We start from the raw sequence: 15,080 nt of genomic DNA, 5'->3' as shown, positions 1-15,080 counted from the left end.
AATTTCATGCACTGGGCCTCTGGTTCCTGTATATGTAACTAAACCAGTAAATCACATAAGTACTTAACAAGAGAATATCAAAATACATGATAATAATAGGACTGCAGGGAAAAAAAATCATTCCAAAACTGTACTTAGAGAATTGAACATCTCTTTTTCAGTTAATGATGGATCAAGTGGGCAGAAAATCAGCAAGGAGTTAGTTGACCTGAACAGCCCTATCAATCATGTTGATGTAATTGACATTATAGAATACAACATCTAGCAACAGTATAATACACATTCTTCTAAAGCTGACATGAACATTTCAAAAAGATAGAATGTGTTCTGAGCAACAATGAACACCTTAGCAATGTTTTAAAGATGGTGTCATATAGAGAATGTTAGACTACAATGGATTTGAAATAGAAATCAATAACAGAAAGATAACAGGAAAACCCCCAATTATTTGAAGATTAAGCAATGGACACAGACACTGGGGCAGTGGGGCTTGCCCAGGGTGGGAATGGTTGGGGGGGGGGGGGGTGGTCAATTGGGGAAAAAGGAGACATATGTAAAACTTTAGACCCCCCCCCAAAAAAAAAACATATATATATATTTATATATATATATATATATATATATGTAAAATAAAAGCTTAAGCTGCATACTTTTAAATAACCTATGGTCAAATAAGTTTCAAAAGATTTTTATAAAGATTTAAACTAAAAGAAAATGAAATCAGACCTTATTAAAATATGTGAAATATAGTGAAAGCAGTATTTAGAAGAAAATTTCTAGCATGGAAATACAAATTATAAAATAAGAAAGATCTAAATTTTCTTGAGCTTCCACCTTTGGAAACTAGAGAAAAATAGAACAATTCAAGTGTAAGGCAAGCAGAAGGAAAGAAATAATAAAAATTAGAGCTGAAATCAATAAAATTTAAAATAGGAAAGCAATAGATAATATCAACAAACCAAAAGGCTGGTTCTTTAATAAGACAAATAAAATTGATAAACTTCCATTGAGATTAATAAAAAAAGAGAGAAGACACAAATAATAATAGAAATGGAAGAGAGGCCATAACTATTGGTTTCTTGAACATTAAAATAATAAATATATACTGTTAATAATTTTTTGTCCCCAAATTTGATAACTTAAGTAAAATGAATCAATTATTTAAAATACATAAACTACAAAAACTCATTCAGGAGAAACAGATAACTTCAATAGACCTATTTTTTTAAAGTTCTTTATTGTTTAAAGTATTATATATAGTACTAGAGGCCCAGTGCACGAAATTCATGCATGGGGGGGGGGGGCGGCGAGGGGGAGGTCTCTCAGCCCGGCCTGCACCCTCTCCAATCCGGGATCCTTCTCGCAATCTGGAACCTCTGGCTCCTAACCGCTCACCTGCCTGCCTGCCTGATCTCCCTAACTGCTCTCCCCTGCCAACCTGATCCCCCTAACTTCTCTCCCCTCCTGGCCTGATCCCCCAAACTGCCTATGTGCTCGCCCCTCCTGGTCTGATCCCCCTGTCTAACTGCTCTCCCCTCCTGGCCTGTACCCCAAACTGCCTAAGTGCTCTCCCCTCCTGGCCTGATCCCCCTAACTGCCTAACTGCTACCTTCTCCCTTCTGCCTTCTCATGCATGGCCTTCTCACCTTCTCCCTTCTGCCTTCTCATGCATGGCCTTCTCACCATCTCCCTTCTGTCTTCTCCCATGGCACTGGCCTTCTCACCTTCTCCCTTCTGCCTTCTCATGCATGGCCTTCTCACCGTCTCCCTTCTGTCTTCTCCCATGGCACTGGCCTTCTCACCTTCTCCCTTCTCCCAAGGCACTGTCTTCTCCCTTCTGCCTTCTCCCGCGACCTGCTGATCAATCGGTCATTACTGTGATGGCGTCCTGACTAATTTGCATATTACCCTATTATAAGTATAGATTACATGTCTTCTTTTCCCCCCATTGACCTCTCCCAGGCCACCCCCAACCCCCAGCACAAGCCCTCAACCCCCTAGTGTCTGTGTCCATTGGTTATGCTTATATGCATGCAAACAAGTTCTTTGGTTAATCTCTTACACACCCACACACCTGCTCCACCATCCCCTGCCTTCCCTCTGAAGTTTAACTGTCTATTCGATGCTTCTCTGTCTCTGGATCTATTTTTGTTCATCAGTTTATGTTGTTGATTATATTCTACAAATGAGTGAGATCATGTGATATTTATCTTTCTCTGACTGACTTATTTCACTTAACATGATGCTCTCCATGTCCATCCATGCTGTTGCAAATGGCAAGAGTTCTTTCTTTCTTTACAGCAGCTTAGTATTTCATTATGTAGATGTACCACTGTTTTTTAATCCACTCATCTGCTGATGGGCACATAGGCTGTTTCCAAATCTTAGCTGTTGTAAATTCCTAGAAGTGGGGTTACAGGTCAAATGGGAGTTCCATTTTTAATTTTTGGAGGAAACTCCAAACTTTTTTCCACAGTGGCTGCACCAGTCTGCATTCCTACCAGCAGTGCAAGAGGGTTCCTTTTTCTCCACATCCTTGCCAGCATTTGTTGTTTGTTGATTTGTGATGATAGCCATTCTGACAGGTGTGAGATGGTACCTCATTGTGGTTTTGATTTGCATCTCTTGGATGATTAGTGACTTTGAGCATGTTTTCATATGTCTCTTGGCCTTTTCTATGTCCACTTTTGAGAAGTATTTATTTAGGTCCTTTGCCCATTTTTTGATTGGATTGTTTATCTTCTTTTTGTTAAGATGTATGAGTTCCCTATATATTTTGGAGATTAAACTCTTGTCAGATATAACATTGGCAAATATGTTCTCTCATGCAATGGGCTTTCTTGTTGTTTTGTTGATGTTTTTATTCGCTGTGCAGAAGCTTTTTATTTTTTTATTTTGATGTAGTCCCATTTGTTTATTTTGTCCTTGTTTTCAATTGTCCTTGGAGCTGTATTGGTAAAGATATTGCTACAACATATGTGTGATAACTTGCTTTCTATGGCTTATTCTATAATCTTTCTGATTTCCCACCTTACATTTAAGTCCTTTATCCATTTGAGTTTATTTTTGTGTATGGTGTAAATTGGTGCTTTAGTTTCATTTTTTTGCATGTATCTGTCCAATTTTCCCAACACCATTTATTGAAGAAACTGTCTTGACTCCCTTGTATGCTCTTGCCTTCTTTGTCAAATATTAATTGAGCCTAATGGCTTGGGTCAAATTTTGGGTTCTCTGTTCTGTCCCATTGGTCTATATGTCTGTTCTTGTGCCAGTACCAGGCAGTTTTGAGAATAGAGGCTTTGTAATATAGCTTGATATCTGGTATTGTGATCACTCCAATTTTTTTCTTTTGTAGGGGATACCTACAGACTTGGTTTCTATGGAATAGAAAATTTAGACTATTTGATTTATAAACTCTATCTAAAGAGTCCACTTGCATAATCTGAGTACAGAAAGACAAAATATATTCTGAGGACTTGAATTACGAGCCTCAGCTACTGCTTGGGTGACAGTTAATATCCTATATTTACCATTTGACTGTTTTTTAAATGATCCTATGAAATAGTAGCAGTGAATCATATAGGACAGATGCTAATGAAAAGCAAAGCTTGTGTATTATATAAAACCAATTTCAAAATTTTATAATTCAAGGCAGCTGCCTGAATAGGACGAAAGTCGGATTGTAGTGACTGGCCTGATATTTCACAATTTAGTATGCTCATTTAAATATATCAAATGTGACTTTGGATGAAATTTATTTAAAGACAGTGGAAAGGGACTTGAGCAGCCTTTAAGCAGGTGTGTTTAGGTGTGAATTTGTTGCTTAATATTACCTATAGCAACCATTCAGAGTTACACAAAGGACATTTATGGGGAAATGATAGTGCACACAGACAATCTGCAAGTGCACACAGTACTTTGGAATCCACACAATGTTCTCAAACTGCATGACTCTCATTAATGTTCAAAGGCAATGATATATGTGGAGGATTAAGCAATCATTCCAGATATTTGGTGAGGACGTTAGCAACTGCTCATGGGGTATTGTGTCAGGCTGTCATAATGTTGTTGGAGGCCAGAAACCATATTAAGAAAATTATGATCTTGAGAATATCAGAGGGAGCTGTGTTTTAGAAGATAACGGAGATCTACCATGGCTGAAAATCAGTCTGGATGGGAGATAAGGCCATAATTGAAAAGATTAATAATGACTCTGAATAATGACTCTAATGCAGTATTTATCAGCCATATGCTGTTGAAATTTTGAACCAGATAATTCTTTGTTGTGAGTGACTTTCTTGTGCATTGTAGGATGGTTAGCAATTTACCTGGCTTGAACTCTCTAGGTGCTAATTGCAAGACCTCAGTCCTACACCTCAAGAATGTCACCAGGCCTTGCCTGTGTCCTCAGGAAATAAAATTTCCCCTAATTGAGAACATCTACTCTACTGGGTGTCCATAGCCATGAACAATGATGGGGAGGGCCTACATCTTCACAAAGGAAAGACTATTAGATAGGAAATCATGGATATTATGATTTTGAAGGTCAGTGGCTGTATTTAAGAACCAAGCTAAAAAGCAAAATTATTAGAACTCACTATGATAAAGCTAAGTTGTAGGAGGCCATCACTGATGAATATGGCTCTTATTTTTGCTCTCTAACAACCCAGGTACCAGGGATTTAAAAACGCTGTCTTCCTGTGCTACAGTTAGTTGGCATTGGACAAACAGAGATCAAAACTGTATTGTCTTATGGGAAATAGATAGGTGGGATTATATAACAACATCTGGAGCCTGGTACCTTTAAAAAACCGCAGCATGATATCTGACATATAGCCATCCTCACCAAACAAATAGAATCCAGACTTTACTCAGGACCTCTAGTCACATTGGGAATATGTGGTACATTTTGACTAAGGTATGGCAAGTCAAACTTTAACCCTCTGCCTCAACTATACTACATTTAATAACTATAATACATTGTCAAAATATTTTTTTAATTCTATGATATAACTAAGTGAAAAGTAAAGTCTTACTGGCATGATCTTCAAGATAAGAAAATATATGGATGGGTTTATTTGAAGCTCACAACTGTTGAAATAATTGTGGAAAACTTTTGTCTATAAAAATAAGTTTGCAGTAAGTACAGTAAATTTAAAATATTCAAATAATTATGGGTGATTAAGAAAAAGTAGCAAGTGACCTGGTAAATCAATAGGAAAAGACCAGTAAATAAGCCCAATCATGATTATCATGGTTTGTAGAGAGAATTCCTTTTCCACAGGATTGTTTGTTGGAGTCTGCAGGGTTGCTCTTTTGTATGATATTTTACAGAAAGCACAGTAGGAAAAATAATGAAAATATACATAAGAATTTTATAGAAAAGCCATATTGACAAAGGATAAACTATATTCAGTTGCTTGTGACTAAAATAAAAAATCTAAACATTTTTTAAGGCCTACAATGATTTATATACACTGAGTGGCCAAATTATTATGATCTCTGAATGCATAATAATCTGGCCACTCAGTGTATTTCTTCCATCTTTTCTGCATGATAGCTTCCCAAATCATGATTTTTGGTGATGATCCAACATTTCACACCTCTACACATGGTTTTAGAACATACTATACTTACTGCCTGAAAGAATTTTTAACTCATATGCTGCTCCACTGACTGATATTTCCTTAAATGTCTCCTAAAAACTAAACACAACATCTAGTAAAGTTAAAATTGCTCACCTCCTAATACCCAGAAATTTCATATTTTATACACGTGTATAACAGCAAAATATTCATGCTGCATTTCAATATCAATTTAACTGCAATTCCTTTAAATAGCCATAATAAATAGAATACATTTAAATTAAAATATCATAAATCAAGGTGAATGAACTAAAAAACATATTATAATCTAAGTTCAAAAAGCATATTAAGTTAAAAAATTACCAAATATAAACTTAATTTAATATTTTTATATAAATGCTGAATTAATAAAATTAAATAAATTTTAATGATTTCATCACCTTAAATTTCATACATTACATGATTGAATTTTAATTACTTAATATCACTTAAACTCCTATATGGAGAAGTGAATGGGAGATATACTGGATGTGTAGAGGCCAATTAAATGGCTAAAACGGTGTATGAAAAAAGGAATAATTTTTTTTAAAAATTGCATTTTGACAATATAAATGGAAAGATGTGGACAGATAATGCTAATGTGGGAGTAATGCAATCAGACAAGAGGTAAATGAGACTTAAAGGGAGTTGTTAATGAAAATTGTCAGTTTTCTGGCTCAAGTATATAAGTGAATGCTGACAGAATTTGTTGAAATGGGGTATATTGAAAAGGGTAAGTGAAAGAAGAGGTGCGGATAATTATTTGACATCTGTTTGCAACACAGTATGTTGAGGTCCTCTGATTCATTCAAATGGAAATTTTGAGTTGCACATCTATATATATATAAGCCAAGTGACCAGAACGACTAATCGCCAACATCCCATATCCCCTCCCCACCACTGGCCCGACCCCGATCGCCCTGATGGGGGGCAGGCTAGCCAGACCCCACCATACACGAATCCGTGAGCAGGGCCTCTAGTAGATATATAAATCTAAAACTCAGAAAAGAGGTGAATACTGGAAATAGAGGACTGTGTGTAAACACATGAATTTTAATAATCACTTGAGGAGTAGATTCAATCAACTTGAGAAAAGACGAATGATATTATGAAAGGATACCAAGAAAAAAAGGTGACCAATTCTATTACTTGACAATTACCTTGAGTAAGAAGAGCCAGCAAGAGAAACATAAAAGGGTCATCAAGTTGGGTAGGAGGAGAACCAGGAGCCTATGGTGTCTCTGCATACTGGGACAGACTGTCTTTAAAGACTGAGTAGTTGGCTGTGCTAAATGCTGCTTTCCAGTAAAGCAGAGTAGAGAATGAAGTGTACCTGCTGGACTTGGTGACATTTACATTATTGATTGTCCTCTTTGAGAACATTGCTTATAAGACAGAGATAACCTTGATAAGCAAATCCCTGGATCCTCTGCATGAAGCTTTCATTGTCCAATGAAGGCAGTGATCTTCAGACACAGAAATCAGAAGCAACACAGAGTACTATTTTTATTTTACTTAAAAACAAGCAACACCACCAAAACAGATGGACCATACAACCAAAACAAGAAAACAATCACCTCTGGGCCTTTATTTGTTTCACTCTTTTTTTTCTAAGGAAAAATCTCCCAACAAACAAACCTGGAACTTAGAACAAAGAAAGCTTCCAAATTTGAAAATTTACCAAAAATTACTATTATACTTTAAACTCACCTTACAGTGTTATCTACTTTCATAAACTCTATTTCCAGTAGAACTCTTGAAGAACTGGTTCAAGCTGATGATAAAGGTCTCTTTCAGGGGGTGAGACTGTGTGTATTTCATGATACATAAAATAATCCTATGTAATAGAGAGGTAATATACAAATTGACCGTCATGCCCTCACAAGATGGCTGCCTACAACCAGGCCGGCAGGGGGGGTTAGTGAGGGACGACCAAACAACTGAATAAGCAGGCTGTGTGGGACGACCAGGCTGGAAGGGGGGTTAGTGAGGGATGATCAAATGACTGAGCAGCAGGCTGCATGGGGTGACTGGGCTGGCAGGGGGGTTAGTGAGGGAGGACCAAATGACTGAACAGCAGGCTGCATGAGGTGACCAGGCCAGGGGGGGGCTATGAAGGGAAACCAGGATGGCAGGGGGGCAGTTGGGGGCGAACAGGCTGGCAGGGGTGGCAGTTTGGGGTGACCAAGCCAGCAGAGGGGGGCCGTTGAGGGTGACCAGGCCGGCAGGGGGGCAGTAAGAGGTGACCAGGTCGGCAGGGGGACAGTTAGGGGTGACCAGGCCAGCGGTGGGGGGGCAGTTGGGGGTGATTAGGCTGGCAGAGGAGGCAGTGAGGGGCAACTAGGCTTGCATGGGAGGCAGTTGGGGGTGATCAGGCCGGCAGGGAGGGGGCAGTTAGGGGCGACCAGGCTGGCAGTGGGGGCAGCAAGGGGTGACCAGGCTGGTGGCTGGGGGGGGGGGGCAGTTAGGAGTGACCGGGCTGGCAGGGTGGGCAATTAGGGGCGATCAGGCCAGCACGCAGAGGCAGTGAGGGGTGATCAGGCAAGCAGGGAGGGGCAGTTAGGGGTGACCAGGCAGGCAGGCAGGTGAGAGATTAGGAGTCAGCCATCCAGGATTGTGAGAGGGATCGGGATCAGGCCTAAACAAGCAGTCGGACATCCCCCAAGGGGTCCCGGATTGGAGAGGGTGCAGGCTGGGCTGAGGGGACACCCCACCATGCACAAATTTCATGCACCAGGCCTCTAGTCATTTCAATAAATTAGGTAAATAATTTAGAATATATTGCTTTTCCAGCTGTCCTCGGGGCATCATTTTAGTGGATGATTATAGGCAAATGAATATTATCTTATAATTTTCACATGAGCACCAGAAGCTTTTCTGTTAGCTCCAGATTGTATTTAGTCTCTAATGATATTTTATAGAATCCTATCAGCTTGGCAGGAAAGCTCAGGAGAACCTCAATGACTGCTAGCAGGTTCTTTTTGTTTTCTTCCTTTTTGAATTTGCATATCTAAAAAGGCAACTATTTAATAAAATTAGTTAATTGGTTGTAATATTTTGGTAATAAGTGGGAAAAGGTGCCTAGGACCCTCTTCCATCTCTCCACAGTTTCAAGGAGGACTTGTTTTGAATTATTTTCTGCCACCATCCCACGCAAAGAGAAATCTAGTTTGGGTTTTTTAATCCTCACCTGAGGATACTTTTTATAATGAGTTTTAGAGAGAGGAAGAGGCAGAGGGGAGAGAAATATCAATGTGAGAGAGAAACCCTGATCAATTGCCTCCCATACACACCCTGACCGGAAATTGTACCTGCAACATTTTTGGTACATGGGACAATGCTCCAACTGACTGAGCCACCCGGCCAAAGTGAGAATTCTGTTTTTTTAAAGCATAGAATTAACATGCCATTTTGCCCTTTAGAATATCTTTACCCTAATTATTGCAGATATTTTCTCTTTAAAATTATCTAAGACAAAATTTCCACTAATTTTCAAAGTTTTTTTAAAGCTAGAAAAAGTCTTATCCTTTGCATGATATATACCTAAATGCAACACTTCAACTTTGTACAGAGGTTAATCTTATTGTTTTACTTATAATTCCTGTTCTTTTTTTCTAAAATCAAATATACATTTTTTGTTTTTATTTTTTTAGTAAATTCTCCCTTAATACCTTTTTTATTTGGACCTCTAGAGCACAGGATTAAGATATACAATTCTTAAATCCTTAATGCTTCCTAGTGTTCTATACCATATCCCCTTGCTAAACCTACTTCTTAGTAAAATATTAGCACAGAGGAATTCTGTGTCATTAATTATTGTGTTGTACATGCCTGAGTACTAAAAAATGCAAAAACTCTCTCATAACAACTACAATTGAATCTTTATATATATATAATTATATATATAATACACATATGTATGCATGTTTATAATACAATATCTTTTATATCCTATATTTTACATAGACATATTTTAGTTAATACAATGTATATTTTGCATGTTTATATATGTTATATGCTGCATAAAATTCTAATATATAAAAACCCAGGGTCCGTAAGGACCCAACGGATGACTGGTCCATCCCCCGGCCCTCAGACTCCATTGATCAGGGGATGGCTAACGGGGAACCAGAGTGAGTGGTGTGGTGGGGACTGGCGAGCAGCTGGAAGGCAGGCCTCTTGGTCCCTCTTCCTGGCCCTCAGACTCCAATCAATCGGTGGTGGAGGCAGGGCAGAACTGGGAACTGGCTTCCTTAGTAGTCCGACAGGTACAATCTCCAGAGGATAGGCCAGGCACCAATGGAACAGCGCCGCCAGCACGATCTGACAGCGCTGCCGGCTTCCTGGAACTCAGCCTCGGGCACTGTGGCCGCTTCCCCTCCCTAGATGCTCCACAAGGAAGAAAGGATACCACCAGCAGTGCCAGGGGCCACCAGCGGTGATTGACTGCTCTCCCCGTGCTTCCTCCAGGTCACTTGAGCCAGCCCCTACCCGCCTCGCTCCAGATGAAGTGTGATCACTGCACACGGAAGGAATGTAGTAAAAAAACAAAAACCGATGACCAAGAGAATGCTGCAGTCAACGTCTGGAGTCTGGCCCATGAGAATGGAGAGATGGGAGAATTCCATAAGCTGGCTGATGCCAAGATATTTCTGAGTGACTGACTGGCGTGTGATTGTTGTGTGACCACAGAGGAAGGAGTCCAAGTTTCTCAACAGAACACCAAGGACTCCTTGCATGTTCTGAACCTTAATAAGAAATGTGATACCTCACAGCACAAGGTTCTGGCAGTGTCCATGTGTCCTCAGTCTCTGCCTTATTTTGCTGCTAAATTCAGCCTCAGTGTCACTGATGCATCCAGAAGGCTCTGTGCTTCCTCAAAAGCCTTGGGGTGCACTGTATTTGACATGAAGATAGCTGCGGACTTCAGCATCCTGGAGAGTCAGAAGGAATTTGTGCGTCGGTACTGCCAGCACCATGAGGAAGAGCCCCGGCTACCCATGCTGACCTCCGCCTGCCCCGGCTGGGACCGATATGCAGAGCGTGTGCTGGGTCACCCCATCACCCCCCACCTCTGCACGGCCAAGTCTCCCCAGCAGATCATGGGCTCTCTGGTGCAGGATTACTTCACCAGATGGCAGAACCTGTCCCCAGACAAGATTTTCCACGTCACTATGGCCCCGTGTTATGACAAGAAACTGGAGGCCCTTTTAGAAGATGTTCCCACAGCTTTACATAGTTCCCAGGGTGCTGACTGCGTGTTAACCTCAGGTGAAATTGTCCAGATAATGGAGCAACGTGACCTTGACTTGAATGACGCTGCTGTGGACACTCTGTTTGGATAAATGAAAAGGAGGTGAGGCTCCACAAGGGTGCCAGCTCCGACGGGTACCTGGCACACATCTTCAGGCACATGGCCAAGGAGCTGTTCAACGAGGACGTGGGGGTGCTCACCTCCCGCACCCTGAGGAACAAAGACTTCCAGGAGGTCACCCTTGAAAGGGACGGAGAGGTTCTGCTACGCTTTGAGGCTGCTTATGGCTTTTGGAACATCCAGAAGTGGTCCTGGAGCTGTAGAGGGGCAAGTTCCCCTGCCACTTCGTGGAGGTCCTGGCCTGCACCGCGGATGCCTAAGCGGCAGGGGCCAGGCCCAGGTGAGGACGGGCATGCAGACAGGGCACTGCTGCAGCAGATGGAAGGCATCCACGCTGCCATCCCGGTGTGGCCACCGGAGACCAGCGCCCATGTGCAGGAGCTGTACCAGGAGTGGCTGGGGCAGGGCGTGGGGATGACTCCCCCCAGGCCCAGGCAGCTCTGCACACCGCCTAGCAGGGCCCAGGCAGCCTGCCAGGACATCAAGTGGTAAAGGTCCAGCAGACGCCCGGCCTGTAGGCCGCCGGAAGAGGCGTGTCAGACACGTGAAGGAAAGGCTTATTAGCATCTCTGTCATCGCTTTAGTTTTCAGAATTCCCTGCTCCCCATCTGTCAGCTCCCTCCCTCTGAGGGGCACTGTCGTCATCACATGGGTGCAACTGGAATATTGTATCTCGAGAGGATTTCCCCAATGTATGTATCCTTTTATCTGACGATGAAAAAATCCCAAAGAAAAAGAATGGAGACAGACTACTGTCCTTTAGGCTTAAGAAAACCCCATAAGTGTCCTGCGAAGAGCTGAGTCTTGGTTCTGCCCACACACCTCAGAGATTGGATGAGGAAATGGCCCACTTGGCCCTGACTTTACCCACTTATGTTACTCTTGAAGGTGTCTATGCCACAATGTGAATAAACTTACACCTTTTGGAATAGGGGCTCATATGAAAGTCTGCATTCCCAACTTTTCTTGAAACAGATCTATGTTCTGCAGCTGTGGCCACTGTCCTGAGACCAGGTCCTGTCCCTGGGATTCAGGGGGCACTGGAGTGGAGCGCACCCCCCCGCCCCCATGCACTTTTACATTCAGGGATTGAGCTGAACTCACTTTGGGGAAGGCCTGGCAAGGGTCACAGGTGTCACAGATAGAAGGATAGAGAATGGAGAGGCGGACACCCTGCTCGGTCCCTCCCTGGGTGGGGTCAGGCAGATGAAGGCCGGCCAGCCCACCCCACAATTGGGTGAGATAGCGTCCTCTGTGTCCACTTCTCACCCCATGGGCTCGACCACTCCCCTCAGCTCAGGGCAGCCCTCTGTATTCCATGACAGCACACTCTGCCCTCACATGCTGCTCGCCCTAAGTGAGAAGGAAGAGAGCAGTTGACCCACAGACAACTACACAGAAAGATAGGGCTCACAACTGGCGAGTGCAATGGCGGTGGCGGGAACCTCTCCTACCTCCATGGCAGTGCTAAGGAGCAGTGAGCAGGCGGATATCCCCTGAGGGGTCCTGGACTTTGAGAGGGTGCAGGCCGGGCTGAGGGACCTCCCTCACCCCCCCAGTGCATGAATTTTCATGCACCGGGCCTCTAGTTTATTCATAAGCAATGAATAAGTAAATAAAACGGACTCCTAGTTGATATCTGACAAAGTATTTGGAATTTAAACCTGCCAGATCTCACATTTCAGGTTATTTCAGGGCCCTCATTATAGATATCAGGTAATGTAATTTAAATTGGATTATAGAGACAGATTTCCTTTATCAAGATTTAGTTAATCAAATGTCATATAACAAACATTCATTAACATTTTAAAAGTCATATTGAACATATGGATTTTATTCCCATAATCATGGCTTAAAGATATGAATGATTATATAAGCAAGTTGCCCAGTTGTTCTACTTCCATACTCTGCCAGTATTTTATTAACAGCCCACAATTCTGTGAAGCACTTAACTGCATTGTAAGTGCAGGGGGCATGAAGAGTCCGATAAGAGCACAGCTTCTTCTGTTGGTTGCTATTAATCATGCTGATTTGGGACTCTCAGTGTGAATATAATTGGACATTAGTATTAACTTCTATAGATCTGTGTAGTGGCATGTTTGGAAGTGGAGGCTGCCTTGGGACCCAGGTATTTATGTAAGATGTGAAAAAACTTAGAGTATTAATTATTTGCTATTGTATAGAGTGTTGTGTATATTTTATCTAAATGTAAAATCATATACCTGCTATTTTTTAACCCAAATGAAACATCTACTTTTTTTTAAAATTCTCATGTAATTTTTAAGATGTGCCTAATAGTTACACACTGTGCTTCTCCAAAACACACTATATTTTTTCTTCTTTTTTTATTGAATTTATTTAGGCAACACTGCTTAACAAAATTATACAAGTTTCAGATATACAATTCTACAGCACATCATCTGTACTCTGAATTGTGTGTTCACCACCCAAGTCAGGTCTTTGTCCATCACCATTTATCCCCATTATATCCTCCTCCCTCTAGAAATCACAACACTGTTGTCCACTATATATATTCCTGCATATGCACTGATAATTGAACTGCAAACCTTCCAGTGCATGGGAAGATGACCAACCAACTGAGCAACACTGGCCAGGATTCCCTATATTTTTTTAAGATGAGATACATCTCTCCTAAAAGGGCCTGCTATGGTTTTCTTCAAGCAAATTTTATCTTGAAAATCTCACGACTGAGAAAACTTTATTTTAAAAATGCACAAAATATGTTTCTAATAAAAATATACCCCATAAATTTACCATGCTTAACATAGTTATGGTAATCTCACTATTTTCACATTGTAATCAGGATTTAGTTGAATTGCATGCTATTTAACAGACTACACACCACCAGTTTTTAGTGGCAACACAGCTGGATTCATTTTTCAAGATGAAAGATCACCCACTATAAACTTGCACTGCTGGTGAGGCTGAAAAATACTCAGATGTAAGATTTAAATTGGCTACAAGGGTAGACATTTCTTTGCAACCCCTGGGTAGCATATTAAGCAAAACTGAAATATTTAATTTTAATTAGAATATTGAATTAGATTCTAAGTCAAATCTAGGACAGAGTTACAAAGGGAGCTGTCTCATTGTAGTTAAAAGTGCTAAAATGAATGTACTGCACTCCAAACAGAACATATATGGAATTTCAACTAGAAAGCAAAGATGGAAAGTGACTGATAACAGTTGCTAGAAATTACCCCATGGGCAGAAAAATATGAACAATTATAATGCTTCAAGAAGAATACAAATAGGCATTTGGATAATAACCTTCCCTATAAATGTAATTATAGAAGTTTTAATCTTGATATTAAAATAGTTTTTCTCAACTAACCTAAGTAACAAAATCTCTATTATGGTTAATATCCTTGATTAGCACAAGAATCTAATTGTGTTGGACAGCTCTTATAATTCTTTCAAATCCTTCTGTTCCTTCATACTACATCTCCCACTGCTACAGCTCCACCAGCTTCAGAGCAACCCAGCAATTCTTTGCATTTGAACTAGAGCCATGTAAACCCTGCCTCTTGCTCTTAGGCTTCTTTGAGACAGGAAAGTAAGTAGGATACCTAGGATTATACACTCAGGACTAACTAGGAAGTTCACAGCCATCTCTAAAGCCCCCGTCACCATTGTAGAATGGGGGCCAATGGTGCATCATTCTGAGATGCTCATTGAGGTACTCAACAGGTTTCAGGAAACGAAGCACTGGCCTTATAGCAGTTGGCAATCACCATAAAGCATCGTTGCACTGGTTCTTCATCCTTTCTTGTTTTACATCCTCTGCCACTAACTACTGCTTCCTGGAATGATTCTCTGTGTAAACTACTTCCATTCAAGCCTATATCACAGATTCAGAAACATAAGGTGAAACATATTTTAGAAAATAAGCAAGAAAATTGTTAAGTTTATAACTGCAACCATTACTGATTCTTAGAATTTGTGATTAAAACCTTTAAATGTCTAGGCAACAAGTATATTCTCTTTGAATAATCCAACTTTTACATTTATTACATTTATCCTATCTAATAAAAAGGGAATATGCTAATTGACCATCACAT

At 40.9% G+C, this 15,080-nt stretch overlaps 1 pseudogene; it reads left to right on the top strand.

Annotated features, from left to right (window-relative positions):
• Positions 1 to 10,129: 10,129 nt before the first annotated feature.
• On the top strand, positions 10,130 to 11,453 carry LOC103284632 (nuclear prelamin A recognition factor-like; annotated as a pseudogene).
• Positions 11,454 to 15,080: the final 3,627 nt, after the last annotated feature.

The sequence above is a fragment of the Eptesicus fuscus genome, chromosome 10 (genome assembly GCF_027574615.1).
Source record: "Eptesicus fuscus isolate TK198812 chromosome 10, DD_ASM_mEF_20220401, whole genome shotgun sequence".
In the NCBI taxonomy this organism is placed as follows: domain Eukaryota; kingdom Metazoa; phylum Chordata; class Mammalia; order Chiroptera; family Vespertilionidae; genus Eptesicus; species Eptesicus fuscus.
The sequence above is the reverse complement of the archived record's forward strand: the minus strand, read 5'-3'. Positions and strand labels throughout refer to the sequence as shown.